Raw genomic sequence first — 20,368 nt, 5'->3', positions numbered from 1 at the left:
TGGTCTCCCTTCTCTCTCACCTTTAACTCCAATTATTGTAAGGAAACATGCTTACAACAAATTCCAATCTTTCAGATCTCCAAAGAACCAATTATACCTTCTTGTTATTCAGACTTTTCAGACGTATTCAGTAAAAAGGAAGCTGAAACGCTCCCACCTCATCGTTCCTACGATTGTCCTATAGACCTCATACCTGGTGCCCCCGTACCTTTCGGGCACATATACCCTCTCTCTGAGTCTGAATTACAAATTCTCAAAGAATACCTGGATGAAAACCTACGGAAAGGGTTCATTAGACCCTCCAGTTCACCTGCTGCCTCAAGTATGTTTTTTGTGAGAAATAAGGACCAGACTATACGTCCCATCATTGATTACAGAGCTTTAAACAAAATAACAGTTAAAAATCGTTATCCTCTTCCCCTGATCAATGAACTGGTTGAACGATTAAAAACTGCTACCATCTACACTAAGCTTGACCTTCACGGGGCATATAACCTCATCAGAATAAAGGCTAACGATGAATGGAAAACTGCTTTCCGAACAAGATATGGCCTCTACGAGTATCTGGTGATGCCTTTTGGCCTCTGCAACGCCCCTGCAACTTTTCAACATTTTATAAATGACATCTTTAGAGATCTATTGGACGTCTGTGTTATCATTTGTTTAGATGACATTCTCATATACTCCAACACTCCTGACGAACACAGAAAACATGTCAGATGGGTGTTATCCAGACTCAGAACTCACAAACTATTCGCTAAACCCAAAAAATGTATTTTTCACGTCAATGAAATAACCTTTTTAGGTTACGTTATTTCCCCTCATTCAATTAGCATGGATAATTCAAAAATCGATTGTATCATCAATTGGCCTGTTCCCTCTACAGTAAAAGAATTGCAGCGGTTTCTAGGGTTCGCCAACTTCTACAGAAAATTTATTAAAAACTACTCGGAGGTAGCTCACCCACTCAATCAACTTAACAGTAAAAAACATCCCTTCAATTGGAACGAGAAGGCTCAAACTGCCTTCGATGAATTAAAGAGAAAGTTTACAACAGCTCCTGTTCTTCAACTTCCAAACCCCTCATATCTTTATGTCCTTGAAACGGATGCTTCGAAAACTGCAATTGGAGCTGTCCTCTCTCAACATAAAACTCCTCAAGAACCTCTTCATCCAGTCGCCTTCTTCTCACGCTCATTATCTCCTGCCGAAAAGAATTATCCTATAGGGGAAAAAGAATTATTAAGTATCAAAGTAGCTTTAGAAACTTGGAGACAACTTCTTGAGGGTGCTCAAACCCCTTTAATTGTGAATACTGACCATAAAAACCTTGAATATCTTCACTCCAATAAGACTCTTTCTGCTTGACAAGTAAGATGGAATCTCTTCTTTTCCCGGTTCAATTTCCAAATCGTCTTTAGACCTGGGTCTAGGAACAAAAAGGCAGATGCCTTTTCCAGGATCCATAAAGACATTGAATTGGAACCTCCTCCACATACAGTCGTGGGAATAATATCTTTCCTTATTGACGACATTAAAGACCTCAGTGAAGATGCTCTTGAACTTCCTAAATCAGTTAAATTATCTAAGAAAGACGGTCTCTACTATTTTAATGACCGGATTTACGTACCTCCCTCTTTCAGAACTAAAATACTCGAATTAATTCATGATTCTCCTCTGGCAGGTCATCCAGGTATAAAAAAGACCCTTGAATTGTCTAAGAGATACTATTGGTGGCCTCGCCAAGACAAAACCATTGAATCTTATGTCAAATCTTGTTCTACCTGCCAAAGATCCAAACATGAACATCATCACCCATTCGGTCAATTATTGAATCTACCGATTCCTGAAAGGCCTTGGCAATCCATTTCTATGGACTTCTTGGTGGAACTACCCCCTTCTCAACATCATACCACCATTTTAGTGGTAGTGGACCGCTTCACGAAAATGTCTCATTATATTCCTTTAAAGAAGTTACCCTCATCCTCTGAACTCTCAAAAATATTCCTCGACAATATAGTGAAACTTCATGGACTGCCAGACGAAATCATTTCAGACCGAGGAACTCAGTTTACCTCCAAATTTTGGAACACATTATGTGCTTCTCTTCATATCCAACGTAAACTGTCATCCGCATATCATCCTCAAACTGATGGACAAACTGAAAGAGTCAACCAATGCTTAGAGCAATATCTACGATGTTATTGTTCTCACTTACAAGATGATTGGTTAACATGGTTACCCATGGCAGAATTTGCATACAACAACTCTTTTCATACCAGTAGCAAAATGACTCAATTTTTCTCCAATTATGGATTTCATCCCTCCTCATTTCCTGCTCAGACAGTTTCTTCATCTAACCCCTCCGTTTCGAATCAAATCTCTCACATGTCCTCTTTATTCAAGAAATTACATGAAAATCTGGAATTGGCGTCATCCAATCAAAAGAAGTTTTTTGATACAAAAAGACAACCTCCTCCCGCTTATGTAATTGGTGATCTTGTCTGGCTTTCCTCAAAAAACATCTCCACAACCCGTCCATCAAAGAAGTTAAGTTCCCTTTTTCTTGGTCCTTTTCCAATAATATCGATTATCAACCGTAATGTTGTAAAATTGAAGCTTCCACCTACTTTGAAACTTCATCCTGTTTTCCATGTGTCCTTGCTTAAACCTCATCATCCTGACCCTTTCCATAGAAATGTCACTACTTCTCCTGATCCTGTATTAGTCCAGGGTGAAGAAGAATACGAAATTCAAAAAATTCTGGATTCAAGGATTCATCGTGGCTCTTTACAATACCTCATTAGATGGAAAGGATATGGAATTGATGAAGATACTTGGGAAAACTCCTCTGTCATTCATGCTGACAAATTAAATTCCGCTTTCCACAAACGCTACCCTTTTAAACCATGTTAATAGCACCCAGAGGTTGCTCATTACGGAGAGAGTACTGTCATGCCTTAATTCTGGTATCCTCTTACTTCCGGGTTCCACGGAGCTTAGCCACACCCCCTTATGACACGGTCTCCTTACTTAATGCGACCGCACCAGCTGATCGACGCTGGATTATTGAACTACGTACCGCACTCACGAACCGGCTACAAACTTCTCTGTGAAAGCCATCTATTACCGGACCGGACTGGAAGACTACTCACGTCCCCTTCACCTCTCCTCATCCTCGACTAAAGCCTGAACTCTCTACACACATATCATTGGATATAACCGCCTCTGAGGAGAACTAGGGAACCTGTTTTCTCTTTACCGGAAGCTAAGTAACATTAAACCTCTGTGATAAGAGTTACATATCTAAAGCCTTTATTGCCTGTTACCAAAGTCTTATTATCAACCAACCCAGCTACAGCTATCCTCAACCTATCCACTATTCAAGTTAGCTGCACCTGTCTTGCTTCAGATAAATGCTAATGGAACAAACTATCGTAATTGCTTATCACCTAACTTGTTAACTCAACAAACAGACTCTAAATGATTCAGAACCTGCTAATTGCAATCGTTTATTATTTAAAGCTACAGTGCCTGTAATTCTGGACTTAAGCAACCGTTTATTATTTAAAGCTACAGTGCCTGTAATTCTGGACTTAAGCAACCGTTTATTATTTAAAGCTACAGTGCCTGTAATTCTGGACTTAAAGTCATAATATCTTCTAATTGTTCTAATAAATATTCAAGCTCTAAGAAATCTGCAGTTGTGTTCCTTCATAACAAATGTTAAACGTGACAACCAGGAGGAGGATGGCGGCTTTGAGTCTGTGTGCTGCTTGTACTCATGTGTTGATCCCATAGGCGTTTGTGATGTGCGATCATGTGCCTTCGCAAAGCAGTTGTACCTAGGTGGGTGTTGGACTTCCCACGACTCAGTTTCTTTTGGCACAGGTTGCAAATGGCATCGCTGTTGTCAGAGGCAGACACACCAAAAAAATGACACACTGCTGAGCTCTGCAATGACGGCATTCTGGTGGTGGCAACAGCATGCGTTGATTGGCGTGCTGTCTGGCTGACCCTGGGTGCCGATGCATGCTGTCTGACTGTGCCACTTCCCCCTGCTTCCAACTCATCTCCTCCTCCTCCTCTCTGTCTCCCCATCTGAACTTTCACCCTGTTCTTCTCCTTGCCGAGCGGGCACCCACATGACATCCATGGATGCATCGTCATCATCAACCGCTTCACTTGTATCTGACAACTCAGCAAAGGAAGCAGCAGCGGGTACAACATCATCATCGTCACACCATACGTATGTAATGCTGCCTGACTGAGACAGGGATATTATCTACATCCTCTGGCAATAATGGTTTCGCATCACTCATTTCTTCCAACTGATGTGTAAATAACTCCTCTGACATACCAAGTGAAGCGGCTGTGGTGATAGTGTTGGTGGTGGCGGCAGGCGGGCGAGTGGTAACTTGAGAGGTGCCCGAAGCTAAGCTGGAGGAGGATGGTGCGTCAAGGTTCCGAGCGGAAGCTGTAGAAGATTGGGTGTCCTGTGTTAGCCAGTCAACTATGTCCTCAGAACTTTTCAAGTTCAGGGTACGTGGCCACTGAACACTGGGCATTATTCTAGGGCCAAAGGGAATCACAGCACGACGACCACGACGGCCCCTGCCGGGTGGCCTGCCTCTGCCTGTCATTTTTTTTTCGATTAGTGGTACTATGCGTGCAAGCTACTGTGACAACAGATATGAGTGGCACTGTGCAGTGGCAGAAGTTGGCAGAGTAGACGCTGTAGGACTGACACACACGCTTGCAGACAACTAACTGCTATTACAGTCAAAATTGTATTTTTTGTTAAATGTACACTACTGTTACACCCGATATGAGTTGCACTGGTGTGACACTGTGCCCTGGCAGGCCCTGAAATGCACACTCATGAAGGAAACTGACTGCTATTATATTACAGTCAAAAAAGTTTTTGTTTTTTTCAATGCAAGCTATTGTGACACCAGATATGAGTGGTGGCACTGGGCAAGTGGGCACAGTATACGCTGTGAGCCTGACACACACACGCTGGCAGACAACTAACTGCTATTCAATCTATTATAGTCAAAATATTTTTATTTTTTTTTAAAATGTACACTACTGTTACACCAGATATGAGTTGCACTGGTGTGACACTGTGCCCTGGCAGGCCATGAAACGCACACGCGTGAAGGAAACTGACTGCTATTATATTACAGTCCAAAAAGTGTTTTTTTCTTTTAAATGCAAGCTATTGTGACACCAGTGAGTGAGTGGTGGCACTGGGCAAGTGGGCACAGTATATGCTGTGAGCCTGACACACAGGCTGGCAGGCAGGCAACTGCAATTACATTACACAGAAAAAAAAAACAGACTGATGTTCTAGCCCTAAAAATGGCTTTTTGGGGTGCTGTCCTTACAGCAGAGATCAGATGAGTCCTTCAGGACTGTAGTGGACACTGAATACACTAGCCTAGCTATCAATTTCCCTATCAAATCAGCAGCAGCTACACTGTCCCTCCTCTCACTAAGAATGCATCTTCACAATGAATGTAAAATGGATGCTGTCCAGGAGGTGGGAGGGTCTGGGAGGGAGGGTCTGCTGCTGATTGACTGGAATGTGTCTGCTGACTGTGAGGTACAGGGTCAAAGTTTACTCAATGATGATGAATAGGGGGCGGACCGAACAGCGCATATGTTCGCCATCCGTGGCGAACGCGAACAAGTGATGTTCGCCAGGAACTATTCGCCAGCGAACCGTTCGGGACATCACTATTTAGAATTGTCATTAACTGTACTTCTCCTTTCATAAGGGAATTTTGTAAGAAACCCTTTACTCTAATATAAGAAAACAACTCTTTATGAGGTAAAGCATACTCAAGATTCAAACTTGGGAAGGTTTTCATTATCCCATCTTTATAAGTCTGAAACCTTATCAATGCCTCGACTTTTCCAAGTAGCTAATGATAGATCTTGGATATTAGTTTCCAAAACTTTAATACTAATACTATTTATAATTGTATTATTCCCTACCATCTTGTTCTTTAAAAAGGCCAAAGCTTTCCAAGATGACCAATAATAAAACAATTCTCTCCTAATTTCTTCCAATTCGGGTAATGAATATTCCATAATAAACAAGAGAGATCTTTTATCTGAGTCTGATAGCTCTCTATATGATACCAGCATTCATCAAGCAGCCGCTGGAATTTGCATCAAATAAATATGGCTAATCTTATTGCATAATAGTAATTTTTCAAAATAGGCATACCAAGCCCCCCCTCTTTTACTTTATATGCCATATGCCGATTATTAATACAAGGCTTTTTTCCCATGCCAGATAAATCTGGAGATACTTCTCTGAGCCATAGTTAGCCAGCTATCCGGTATTTGAATGGGGAGGTGTCTAAATATATATAGCCATTTTGGGATGATATAAGCCTTTATCGCATTAATCCTACCAATCCACGACAGAAACATAGTATTCCATCCTTTAAGTGTATAATTCATCTCTTTTAATAAGGCCATAACATTTATTTCCATTATATTATTAACATCTGGTGAAATTTTAATTCCCAAATACATAAATTATGTATCTGTCTCTGCAAAATCATAACTGTGTTGCAATCGTGCTTTAGATGCCTCATCCAAGTTAATACCCATAATTACAGTTTTATCTGTATTTAATTTGTAATTAGAAAATATTGAATATGCGTTAATCACTTCCATCAAAGCAGGCAGGGATTTTTGAGAATCCATGAGTGCCACCAATATGTCGTCAGCATACATACTAATCTTTATTTCTCCCTTAGAGATAGGGTAACCCAGTATATTGTTACTTTCTCTTATCTTAACTGCTAATATTTCTATTGATAGAATGTAAAGTAATGGTGACAATGGGCAGCCTTGTCTAGTCCCATTGCCAAGGGCAAACCAGTCAGCACAAATATGTTGACCAATGGTTCTAGCTATAGGAGTGCTATATAAAGCTTTAACTGCCTTACAAAACTGTTCTCCAAAACCATATAATTCTAGAATCTGCAACAAAAAGCCCCAATCCACTCGATCAAAAGCTTTTTCTGCATCTAAAGCAAGGATGACTAGTTATTTTTGTTCTTTTTTAGCCAAATCTAGGATATCAATTATTTTCCTGATATTGTTTACTGAACTACGTCCAGGGACAAATCCCACTTGGTCTTTAAAAACAACTGATTCAATAATTTTTTTAAGTCTGGCAGCAATAATAGATGAAAAAATCTTTGTGTCTGTATTAATTAAAGATATCGGCCTATAATTTTTTACATATGAAGGGTCTTTATTCTGTTTAGGGATGGGAAGGATATTAGCAGCAAGAAATTCAGCAGGACATTTGGCCAACCTAATAAAGTTATTGAAAGCTTGTGTCATATCCGTGAAAATTTTATAAAAGGATTCCCTGAACCCATCAGGTCTTGGGGCTTTTTTTTTCTTAAGTGCATCAATAGCTTCTGTGACCTCTGATTCCTTAAAATCTTTATCTAACAATACCTGTTGTTTTTTATTGATAGTAGGTATTTTAAGACCCTTGATAAAATCTATCGAACTTTCTAATTTGGTGTTATTAGCACTATTATATAAAGATTTATAATAATCATTAAATATCTGTCCAATGTCTTTAGGGGCTTTGTATATCTTATCTTTATGTATTATTTTATTTTATCAATCCGACACAAGGCTTGCCATTTTTTTAATTTATTGGTCAGTATTTTATCTATTCGATTGCTTTTCATATACAATTTTTGTTCTAATTTCTCTAGGTTATTAGATATTCGATTCATATTTAATGCATTAAGGTTGTTCTTAACGGAGCGAATTTGTTCTGCCCTTTTTTTGGTTGGAGATCCTTTATTACTTTTTTCTAACTTATATAAAGAGACATACATATCTGGTACATTTTTTCTCCTTTTCTTGTTCTCAAATGCCCCTAATTTAATAAAATGTCCCCGTATGACAGCCTTATATGCTAACCACCTACTCCCAGGTACGAAATCTTTATTTTCTGAGAAATAAAAATCTGTCATTTGGGTAATGTATTCTCTGTTATAGTCACTTCTGAAACAGGATTCATTCAATCTCCACTGTCTAATAGTTTGTTTCTGATTATGTTGTAATTCACACAGTACTGCATTGTGATCTGACCAAACTATTGATTTAATGAATACCTTTTTAATGGAATTAACCAATGAAATATTGCCTAACAGCATATCTATTCTAGCATATGAACAATGTCTATAAGAAAAATGTGTGAAATCATATTCCTGTGGATGGAAAAGTCTCCAAACATCATACATAGCCGCCTTTTTCAAAACAGTGGAGAGAGCTTTCGCCCTTCAATGTAATGCTTTATCAATTTGAACCCCTTTTTTCGTTCTCTTGTCCCATTCCGTGTCCAAGACATAGTTAAAATCGCCTGCCATTATCACCCTGCCTCTTGAAATTTTATCTAATTTATCTGTTACTTCCCTCACAAAAGCCACTTGTCCCGAGTTAGGGGCATATATATTGGCTAGAGTGTATATCTCATTATTCAATTTACATATCAATATAATCTATCTAGCCTGTGGGTCAGTTTCCTGATAAATAACTTCACATGGCATATCTTTCCCAATCCAAATTGCCACGCCACTCTTTTTCCCTTCCCTAGAAGAAGCCTTAACAACAAAAGCAGTTTGCTTCACCAGATAATATTCCTTATTGGATTCAACCCAATGGGTCTCTTGTAAAAAGCAAACTTCTATTCTTTCTTCTTTAAGCAACTCTATAAGTGCCTTTCTTTTTTGAGGACTATTAAGACCTTGGGTATTTAGCGTGAGCATCCTAGCCATAAATGAAAGCATCTTTCTTTATTTTTCTATCGGTTACTAGAGATGTCCCGAACAGTTCGCCTGGAACTATTCGCCAGCAAACATAGCTTGTTCGCGGTCGCCGCGGCGGGCGAACATATGCGATGTTCGGTCCGCCCCCTATTCGTCATCATTGAGTAAACTTTGACCCTGTACCTCACAGTCAGCAGACACATTCCAGCCAATCAGCAGCAGACCCTTCCTCCCAGACCCTCCCACCTCCATGACGAATAAGGGGCGGACTGAACATCGTATATGTTCGCCCGCCGCGGCGACCGCGAACAAGCTATGTTCGCCGGCGAACAGTTCCCGGCGAACTGTTCGGGACATCTCTATCGGTGACTGGTTTAAACAATACAAAACTTACAAACAAGAGCCTACCAGACTCTTTAGAAAACCCCAACCCCCAGTCCTTAATCCTCCCATAAGGACTCTCAACATGCATATCCCGCATGTTCACAAAGAGTACTGAAACTACAAACCGTAGCTACTCTTTACTAGGTGACCCAATCAGGCTCAACTCGGACGAGCTATTATTCTTAAAGTGATATATAAAGAAGCAATCCTAACTCTAAAGTCAATTTATAATACATGGCTATCTTGTTGAGAAAAGAGCATAAAGGAAGGAGAAAAAGGAGAGGGAGAAAAAAAAAAATATATATATATATATATGTATATATATATAATCTACTCAACCTACTCACTTCCAGATACTACTCAATACCAATTAATATTCATATTCAAAGATTATTATCTAAATTCCTATATTTCAATACCGTATATACTCGAGTATAAGCCGACCCGCATATAAGCCGAGGCCCCTAATTTTACCCCAAAAAACTGGGAAAACTTATTGACTCGAGTATAAGACTAGGGTGGGAAATGCAGCAGCTACTGGTAAATTTCTAAATAAAATTAGATCCTAAAAAATATATATTAATTGAATATTTATTTACAGTGTGTGTATGAATGCAGCGTGTGTGTATGAGTGCAGTGTGTGTATGAGTGCAGTGTGTGTATGAGTGCAGCGTGTGTATGAATGCAGTGTGTGTGTATGAATGCAGCGTGTGTGTATGAATGCAGCGTGTGTGTATGAATGCAGCGTGTGTGTGTATGCAGTGTGTGTATGAAGTGTGTGTATGAATGCAGTGTGTGTATGAATGCAGTGTGTTTATAAATGCAGCGTGTGTATAAATGCAGCGTGTGTGTGTATGCAGTGCGTGTATGAATGCAGTGTGTGTATGAATGCAGTGTGTGTATGAATGCAGCGTGTGTATGAATGCAGCGTGTGTGTGTGTATGCAGTGTGTGTATGAATGCAGTGTGTGTATGAATGCAGTGTGTGTATGAGTGCAGTGTGTGTATGAATGCAGTGTGTGTATGAGTGCAGTAAGTGTATGTGTGTATGAGTATGTGTGCAGTGTGTGTATGAATGCAGTGTGTGTGTGTGTGTGTGTGTGTGTGTGTGTGTGTGTGTGTGTGTGTGTTGCAGAGCCTTGGTGGGGAGTGGGCAATTTTTTTATTTTTTTATTATTATTTTAATATTTTTTTATGATTAATTTTAATTATTTTATTTTATTTAATTATTATTTTTTATTATTTTAATATTTATTTTTTATTATTTTATTTGTAATATTTATTATTTTATTTTTTTCGTCCCCCCTCCCTGCTTTATACATAGCAGGGAGGGGGGCTCCTTCCCTGGTGGTCTAGTGGCATTGGTAGTTCAGTGGGGGGAGGAGGGGGCTGTCAGAGAGTTTACTTACCTCTCCTACAGCTCCTGTCAGCTCTCTCCTCCTCTGCGCCGGTCCGTTCAGCACCTCTATCAGCTCACACTGTAAGTGGCTCTCGCGAGACTTACAGTGTGAGCTGATAGAGGTGCTGAACGGACCGGCGCAGAGGAGGAGAGAGCTGACAGGAGCTGCAGGAGAGGTAAGTAAACTCTCTGACGCGGCTCTCGCGAGACTTACAGTGTGAGCTGATAGAGGTGCTGAACGGACCGGCGCAGAGGAGGAGAGAGCTGACAGGAGCTGCAGGAGAGGTAAGTAAACTCTCTGACAGCCCCCACAGCCCCTGTCTGTATTATGGCAATGCAAATTGCCATAATACAGACATTAACTCGACAAAACTCGGCTTATACTCGAGTATATACGGTACTTATTCTATAACTCATGAAATGACAATTTAGTGGATCAATGACCAAATGATTTCTACTGTTTAACCACCCTTGCCAATTATAATTCAATAGTATAAGTGCAGACAAAACTTAGTTGATTATTACTCTCCACTATTTAAGTGTTTACTAAACTCAAATTGCATCCTCCTCAAACATTTATCCTACAGTAATATATATTCATGCTCTTATATTCCACAGTGACCCTTAGCACATCCAATTTCAACTAGTAATCAGTGCATATGAAAAAAATACAAAAATATTTACCCCATTTATCCTTTATCCCATATAACAAAACTAATCATTAATCAATTACTACCAGATACTACTCAATTCAAGTCAGTATTCATATTCAAAAATATTATCTAAATTACTATATTTCAATTATGTATTCTGTAAGTCATAAAAAGACTTGTTAGCGAGTCAGTGCCCGAATCATTTGTGCTATTTAACCAGCATTACTAATTATAATTAAATAATATAGGTGCAAACAAAAACTTGATTGCTTATTACACTTATACACTATTTAACTGTTTACCAAACTCTAATTACATCATCCTTAAACATTTCTCATACAGTAATGGATATGCATACACTTGTATTCCATAGTGACCCTCCACACCTCAAAATTCAACTAATAATCAATGCATACGTGATAATTTATAAAAAAAAAAACAAAAAAAAAAACACAGCTACCCCCTCGCCTCTCCCCATTCCCCTCCCCTTACTCTTCTCTATCAGCCTACTAATTTAGGTCATTTTTTTTAAGCCATAATACTGCCTTTTAGGGATTATCCAGCAGAATTATATCTTTCCCCCGCATAACTATTAATTTAACTGGGTAACCCCATTAATATCTTATCCGATTTGTTTCTTAAGATATTAGTAACAGTTCCAAAGGGTCTTCTGCTGTACTGGGTATTCCATGACAAGTCTTGAAATAATTTAAAATTCAAATACAAGTACTGGTTCTTATTTTCTGAGTTAGTTCTATGTTTAGTTAGTACTTGATCTTTATGCCAAAATTGATGGAAACATACAATTACGTCTCTGGAAACAGACTCTGGTAGCTCCTTGGGCCTAGGGAGATGATGATATCTGTCCATTACTTTTGTAGTTGACTCCATCTCCAGACCTAGCTTACCAAAGAAACTCTGCAAATATTCCTCTAATTTCCCTTCAGAAATTTGTTCACTTATCCCTCTAATGCATATGTTGTTCCGTCGACTACGATCTTCCAGATCGGATAATTTTTGTTCCATCACATTATATTTCTTAGCAAGCTGCTCGTATTGAGATTTTAGCTCCCCCCTGCAGGTAAACCACTGCCCCTAGTTTTTCTTCTATATTCACCACTTTCTGGTTTAACAGAGCAATATATTTTTTGATTTCTTGTACCTTGGATTGTATTACTAAAGTAATTTTATCACACAGTTGCTGTTGGCTCTTATCTAATATATCAGAGAATGCTACTTGAAACTCTTTGCTCATGGATACATTTGTTTCTCTGTCTTCAGCTTGAGTAAATGTATTTCCCTCCTCGCCATCTTTTTTCCCAGGAGATTGAGCCAAGAAAAAATTAGACAACTGTCTCGGATCTTTAATTTCCTTTTTGTCTTTTTTTAAAGTTTTATTTTCAGGGTTCTTCTTGGAGGTCATTTTTAAAAGACCTGCTTACCCCAATCACCACCAGAGAAAAAGAATATTCAGTATGGCTCAGTATGGTTTCTATGCCTAACTGTATCATTAGTTTTAGCCAACACCCTGTAGCCAATATCCAATATAAGCAGTATAATGATATATGTGATAGAGACCACAGACCAGCAATAACCAGCAGCGCCCAGCAGTATTGCAGTATTCAGATATATATAATACTCATCTTGTGGGTAGTTTTGAAGATGCCTGCTTCTCTTTCAGTTCCCAAGCATTCAGACACTTTCTCCAAATGCTCTGCGAGCTTGCTCTATTTATTGCTGCATCATTTAATTAACTCATCCTCTTTGGGTGTTTAGGTGTTTTTCCGTCTGCCTGTCACTGCTTAGACTTTTGAAGACTTCTCTTGTACATTTGTCTTGCTATCACGCTGCCCTTTGCATAGCACTGCTTGCTTCCTCCACTGCCGAGCTCGCTCAGATCGCGCCACTGGAAGCGTGCGTACGTCCTATGTTATCGCTCCTACCCCCATGTCATGGGTGGGGCATTATTTGTTGTTTATGGGAAGGATACACTTGGTGTTATAGCAACTGCGTGTATATATTGAAGTGCATAGCACATTTCTTCCTTCAAATTATATCTATCAATTTCTAGCGCAGGTATACCTTTTTTTTGCATTTTCTGTACTTTGGTTTATAACATATCCCAACTAATATTTGACTTCCATTCTGTTGTCCCAAGCAGATTTAAAAGCTTCCACATTTTCCTTGTCATTTTCCACTTGCTTAATATCTGGCTTTAACTCATGCTAGACAAACAAACATACCCCACCACCTTTCCTGTTTTTTATATCATCCCTAATGTGTAACCAACTTAAGCTAACTGCCCAGTCATATGTCTAATCTCATCATGTTTCTGTTATACCTATTATGTCATATTGCTTAGTGAATGCTATTGCCTCTAGTTCCCCCATTTTATTATTTAGGTTCCTTGCATTAGCAAACATACATTTAATATTATTGTGAGTCTCTTGTACTTTATGTGATTTTTATTACTATTACATACTTCCTCTATTTTTGCCCACTCCTCCATCTCCACCCTCTTTTTGCTCCCTCTTGAGCTGACCTAAAGCTATCTCCTTTCTGTTCCATTTGCATTTTGTATATTTTTCAGTCCACCCCACCTACCACTATCATAAAATGTCCTCCAACCTTCAAGTTAACCTGTCTCTTAGCACAGCAGACTCTTCTCGTTTAGGTGCATGGCTATAAAGATTGTACCAATCACAAAATCAACCCAGTGCTCTAAAAAAACAAAACCCTCCTTCCTACATCATGACTTTAGGCAGAAATTAACCTCCATAATCTCCCTTTGCCTTTCTACTGTAGTGCATGGCTTAGGGAATATTTCTGAAAATACTCCTTTGGAAGTCCTTTCTTCAGTTTACTTCCTAATTCCCTGAACCCATTCTTAAGGACCCTCCATTTTACTCTGACTTTGTCATTGGTACCAGTATGGACCATGAAAGATTTGTCATCCCCAACCCCTCCCAATAACCCATCCACTCTGTCAGCAACATGCTGGACCTGCGTACCCGGAAGACAGCAAATTGTCTGACTGAGATGATTAGAGTGGCATATTACCCTATATACTCTCTTAATAACAGAGTCCCCTACCACCACAACCTTTCTAGCCTTTCCTGTATTCTTACCCCCACTCTTACTAAAGGGTCTGTTTTTCACAACTGACTTTTTCAATTTCGATAAAGTGACTAAAAAAATTAGAAGTGCAAAATTACCTCATGGAACCTATTTTGCTGCTAGTAAATGTTTTTCTTGCAATCTGTAGCCTAAGGGTTCAGCAGAATCTTTGGGTAATCCCACATCTCTCACTAAATTAATTAGTTCCCATTGAGTAAACAAGTTAAGTTCTTGACTTCCTATATTCAGGGCTGGCGTAACCGCTAGGCGAACTAAGCAACTGCCTAGGATGCAATGGCCTGGAAGCGCAATCTCCTCGGGACTGGCAGGTGGGAAGTGCAAGGGGTCCAAGCCTGGTTTACTATTTTAATGGAGACCCTAGTCATTTGCAAATAAGTCAAAACAAGTGTTTATAACTTCAATGAGAATGGTCAACAGTTCAATTTGCTTGCCCTTCATTTGGGTAGGCTGAAACAATTGTTTTAGTTAAGGTATTTCTCATGAAGAGGTAACTTGCTGGCATTTCAGATCTGACCTGCCCTTGTGGATGTATTCAGTCTTATCTGTGCCTGGAAAAGGTTCTTACTGTAATGGCACAAATGAGCTAAAAAGAGTTTTGGCAATAGATTGAAATGAAAGGTAGATACCTGTACAATCTCCTTTGATGGAGCTGACAGAGTGGGACATCTGTAGCCCAGCAAAACATAGTGAAGCAATGTTCATCACTCACATAGTGTTTACAATTAAATCACATATCACGTCTACTTCCAACTGATCAACAGACAAACATACAGATAAATAGAAAAATGTAAAAGAACATGGTAATATATAAAACATTATGAAATATATTGACACAGTACTTGTATTCCAATGATGTAATGTATAATAGAGAGCTCAATTACTATACCTGTATATATTCATCCTACCTAGACCCCCTTTTCTAGATGGCTATATTTGTAGGGAGTTGTCTAAAGGCTTATATATCCATGATGGTCTAATTTAAAGGGAAATTATAATGTAAAGGAAAAGGATACAGCTGTCCAGACAGTAAGGTTTGCAATTTGTTTATCAAATCTATGAAATTGATATTAAAATTAATTCCGGATCTGACAGACTTCTCAGTGGAATAAACTGGCAGCAATTTTCCTGTTTCAACAACTAAAAAAAAGTCTCCTATAGCCCACAGGATAAAATAATTTGCTGAGAAAAACAGCATATGATTAATCATTAAATCCGTGCATATGTTGTTCATGATTACAAAATGTATTGCATGATTGTGTTTATATAAATTTTATTTATATCAATTATTGTTCATAGTTCTATTTTCTTACCATATGCTAGAGTGTTACATCTGTTTCTCAGTTCACGATTAAAGTTTTTGTATACAACTGAAACATTCATCAAGTAAAAAAAATATGTATGTATATGCAAGTATATACAAATTTGTATATACACGAATATATAGGTTCCATTGTTTGCTTTTTTCTTGACTCCTTGATCATTATACTGAATGCGTGCAACCCTGTGTAAGGTTGGTGTCTATTATCTCCATATATTAATGCCTTAATAAGACATTTGTACTATCTGTTCTGATGTTGATTTAACCCCTGTATCACAATACTTTAGGCTTCATAAGGGGAAATGCTGTTAATCCTATTAAATAAGGTACAGGTATCTAGGATTGTACATATGCCTCCCTGGACTGAGATGGCAAATATTTAAAAAACAATTCTATTAAGCTAAGTGCTAAATAAGTACTATACATTTAAAGGTATTACTGTATTAGTAAGGTGGGAGAGGCATCTCCAGAATCCAGTCTGCAGTATCTCTGTTCCTGACGAATATGTGTTCTCTGATGGTATATGGAACAAAACAGAAAATTAAAGAATGGAGAATTATATGATGAAGTATTTTTCACTATTTGCGAAAAATGACGAAAGGCAGGAAATGTATATGCTAAGGTGGACTTACCTTATTTAAAAATTCTGAAAGGGAATTCTCACTTTTGCAAATAACACTGTTCGAGATATTGATAGGATAGGGATAGATGGACACAAGTGGTCAAGGCCCAAGATGGGCGTCTCAGTGTCTAACTTGAAATATGTCAGTGACGCATAACAAACTTTTTGTATGTATGTCTATATAATAGAAAGACCAATGACTGGTGACAAACCAACTTGTAGCCGGTTACACAATAAACTAAGACAATCCAGAGAAAGGGAAGCAGAAGAGGACTGAGGGAAAGGAAAGGTGGCCAAAAATTTAAATTATCCAGTGTATTCTAAATATCATGAGTAATCTTGAACAAATAGTAGCTTTATGATGGAAGGGAATTGTGTACAATATTATGGCAATGCCATAATGTGAATTAAGACATCTCCAACCAATTTAGGCGAGAGAGAGAGCTACTGCATAAAATACATAAATATTTAAATTGGTATTGGAAATGTGTTGTTGTTTTTTTTTTTCTTTATAGCTCAATAAAATTGGTCTGGTTTGGGTTAAATATGATACCTATATCTATGGTTATTAACTACAAACAGTTCATTATATTGGCACAGTAGATTCAAGGAGAAATAATGTCACTGAACATATGTACCGCTAGCTGAAGGGAAAAAAAGGATGGACCCATCTGAAGCACCACATACTGGAATAATCAACCATACTGCCATCATAGAGCCATCAGTTCACAGAAAAAAAGAGATATACATGATTTGAAGAATGTATGTAATAAAAATAATATTATGACATTATATGAATACATTTTAATATTAAAACGTTGATTCCATCTGGGTCCACAATAATATGCGCATTTTCACATATAACAATTTTTTAAATTACTGGTCGGCTAAATTTCAATAAAAGTAATCCCCATCTCATGTTCAAACTGTCTCGTTTTTCTCATGTAAATACACAGAGCAGGGATTCCGCTTCCCACAGCAGACAGGAAGCAAATTGTTTGCTGTCATCTAAGTAACAGGTGTGAAGCAGGGGGCCTCAGGAGAACTGATCTATTTTTTTTCGCCTGACACCTGTTGTATCATATTTAAATATGACAGAATTTGAACAAACCAACATTTATTTTAATAATGAACTGGTATTACTACTTTCCATATTAATATACTCAACACAAAGTATCTACTTCAGCCAGGAATATATTATAGTTTTTATAGTACTGACTCATAATGTGGGGATTGTTTTCTTAGACGGCAGATATTATTTGGTTTCAAACCTTTAAAAAAGAAACATGATGTTCTGTGCTAGGAACAATTGGAGAAAGACATTTCTGATTTTATTTTCATCTTTTATAAAATCAGGGTCAAGTAGACAAAATTTTTTTTTCCACATGTCCTTGTCCTTAGAATTTCAAAAACAAAAAACATTATATATATATTATCTATATTATTACATGTACTACATTCTATATATATACTACAAATTACACTTTGAATGTGCAGCATATGGGATCAGCTGATAAAGTATGGAAGTTGGTAAGTTATGAAATACAGTAAATATTACAGATGTAGTGAAACAAATGTGTATTAAATGTTAAAGGAACACTGTAGCGTTAGAAATACAAATTTCTAACGCAATCGTTCCTTGGTGGCTGTTTAGGTATCAGCCCCCCACCTGCAGGGAGAAAGAAAAAATAGCTATCTTTTTTACCTTGCAGCATCAGTCTCTGCAGCTGAGAGGCATCTTTGGCTGAGATAATTGATTATTGGGAGGCTAGTGCGCATGCGTGGCAATATGTCATGCTGCACCAAGATGATCTTTCTGCAGGTTTTTTTTTTTTTGCTATTTCCAATTAAGTACCTTTAGTGGCTGTCTGAATGGCAAGACATTTAACCCCTTAAGGATGGTGGGCATGCTATGCCACCCTTGAGGACCTAGCTCTAAACGCTGGCGGGCAGCATAGCATGTCCCCGCCATCCTTTGTACTTACCCGATGTGGGGGGACTTACCGTGCATCCCCCTATTAATATATATATTGATATCAAAATACATGTAGAACGAAATAATATATATACATATATCTATATACATATGTATATACGTATATATCACTATATACCTATGCATAAATAAAAATAATTGAAAAAAAATATTTATATATATACACATATGTATATATATATATATATATATATATATATATATAATAATTCTACGTATATATTTATGTAATAATTTTACATAATTAGGTCATTTTATTAATTACAATTTGCGGAACCTGCCTGACAACCCAGGCCGAAAGTCCAGGGAATTTAATTTGCTAGCGCTATATTTAACCCTGTAACTCCAATACACCACAAAACCTATACATGGGGGGTACTGTTTTACTCGGAATACTTAGCTGAACACATATATTAGTGTTTCAAAACAGTAAAATGTATTACAATGATGATATCGTCAGTGAAGGTGAAATTTGTTGCATTTTTCACACACAAATGGCACTTACACTGATGATATAATTGTTGTGATACATTTTACTGTTTTGAAACACTAATATTTGTGTTCAGCAAAGTCTCCCGAGTATAACAGTACCCCCCATGTAGAGGTTTTATTGTGTTTTCAAAAGTTACAGAGTGAAATATAAGGCTTGCGTTTCAGTTTTTTTACATTGAAATTCGCCAGATTAGTTACGTTGCCTTTGAGACCGTATGGTAGCCCAGGAATGAAAAGTACCCCATGATGGCATACCATTTGCAATAGAAGACAACCCAAGGTATTGCAAATGGGGTATGTCCAGACTTTTTTACAAGCCACTTAGTCACAAACACAGGCCAAAATTGGCTAACTTTGGCCAGTATTTGTGACCAAGTGGCACTAAAAAAGACTGGAAATACCCCAGTTGCAATACCTTGGGTTGTCTACAATTGCAAATGGTATGTAATCATGGGGGTAATTCTCATTCCTGGGCTACTATGCGGTCTCAAAGGCAACATAACCAATCTGGCAAATTTCAATGTCAAAAAAATTAAATGCAAGCCTTATATGTGACTCTCTAACTTTCCAAAACACCATAAAACCTGTACATGGGCATAGCCAATCTGGCAAACTTCAATGTGAAAAAAACTGAAAAATGTAACATGCTATATTTGACCCTGTAACTTCCCAAAACACCATAAAACCTGTACATAGGGGGTACTGTTTTACATGTGAGACATCCCTGAATACAAATATGTGTATTTTATTGCAGTGAAAGCAAATAGTATTATGACATTCACAGTTAAAATGTCATGTAGAACTATTTTTTTTATAGTTTATTCATATTAAATTATGTTTCATAGCTAAATAGTTGATGTTAAAGGGACACTCCAGGCACCCAGACCACTTCTGCTCATTGGAGTGGTCTGGGTGCCAACTCCCACTACCCTTAACCCTGCAAGTGTAATTATTGCAGTTTTTTTAAAACTGCAATAATTACCTTGCAGGGTTAAGTCCTCCCCTAGTGGCTGTCTATTAGACAGCCACTAGAGGGAACTTCCTGCTCTATAGCACAGGTTTTCTGTGCTAGAGCGTCGCCTAACGTCCTCACGCTGTGTGAGGACCTCCAGCGTCGCTCTATTCCCCATAGGGAAGCATTGAAAATCATTTTCAATGCTTTCCTACGGGGTGCGCTAATGCCGCGCATGCGCATTAGGTCTTCTCGGCCGGCGGGCGAGATCAGTCTAAGCAGAAGGAGGAGCGGCGGGGGAGGAGGAAGCAGCGACGAGGGACATGTCGCTGCCTCTGGTAAGTCACTGAAGGGGTTTTCACCCCTTCAGCAACTGGGGATTGGGGGGTGGGAGGGAGAGGGACCCTCCAGTGCCAGGAAAACGGATCGTTTTCCTGGCACTGGAGTTTCCCTTTAAATGAAAGCCCTGTTTCCCCTGAATAAAATTATATATAATAAGTGTGGGTGCACATAATATGAAAGAGGTGAATTACGGTTGAACAGACATATAGTCAAATTCCAGGTTTTGTTTACGTTTTGTTTTGATCACAACG

This window comes from Pelobates fuscus, chromosome 3, assembly GCF_036172605.1.
Source record: "Pelobates fuscus isolate aPelFus1 chromosome 3, aPelFus1.pri, whole genome shotgun sequence".
In the NCBI taxonomy this organism is placed as follows: domain Eukaryota; kingdom Metazoa; phylum Chordata; class Amphibia; order Anura; family Pelobatidae; genus Pelobates; species Pelobates fuscus.
The sequence above is the reverse complement of the archived record's forward strand: the minus strand, read 5'-3'. Positions refer to the sequence as shown.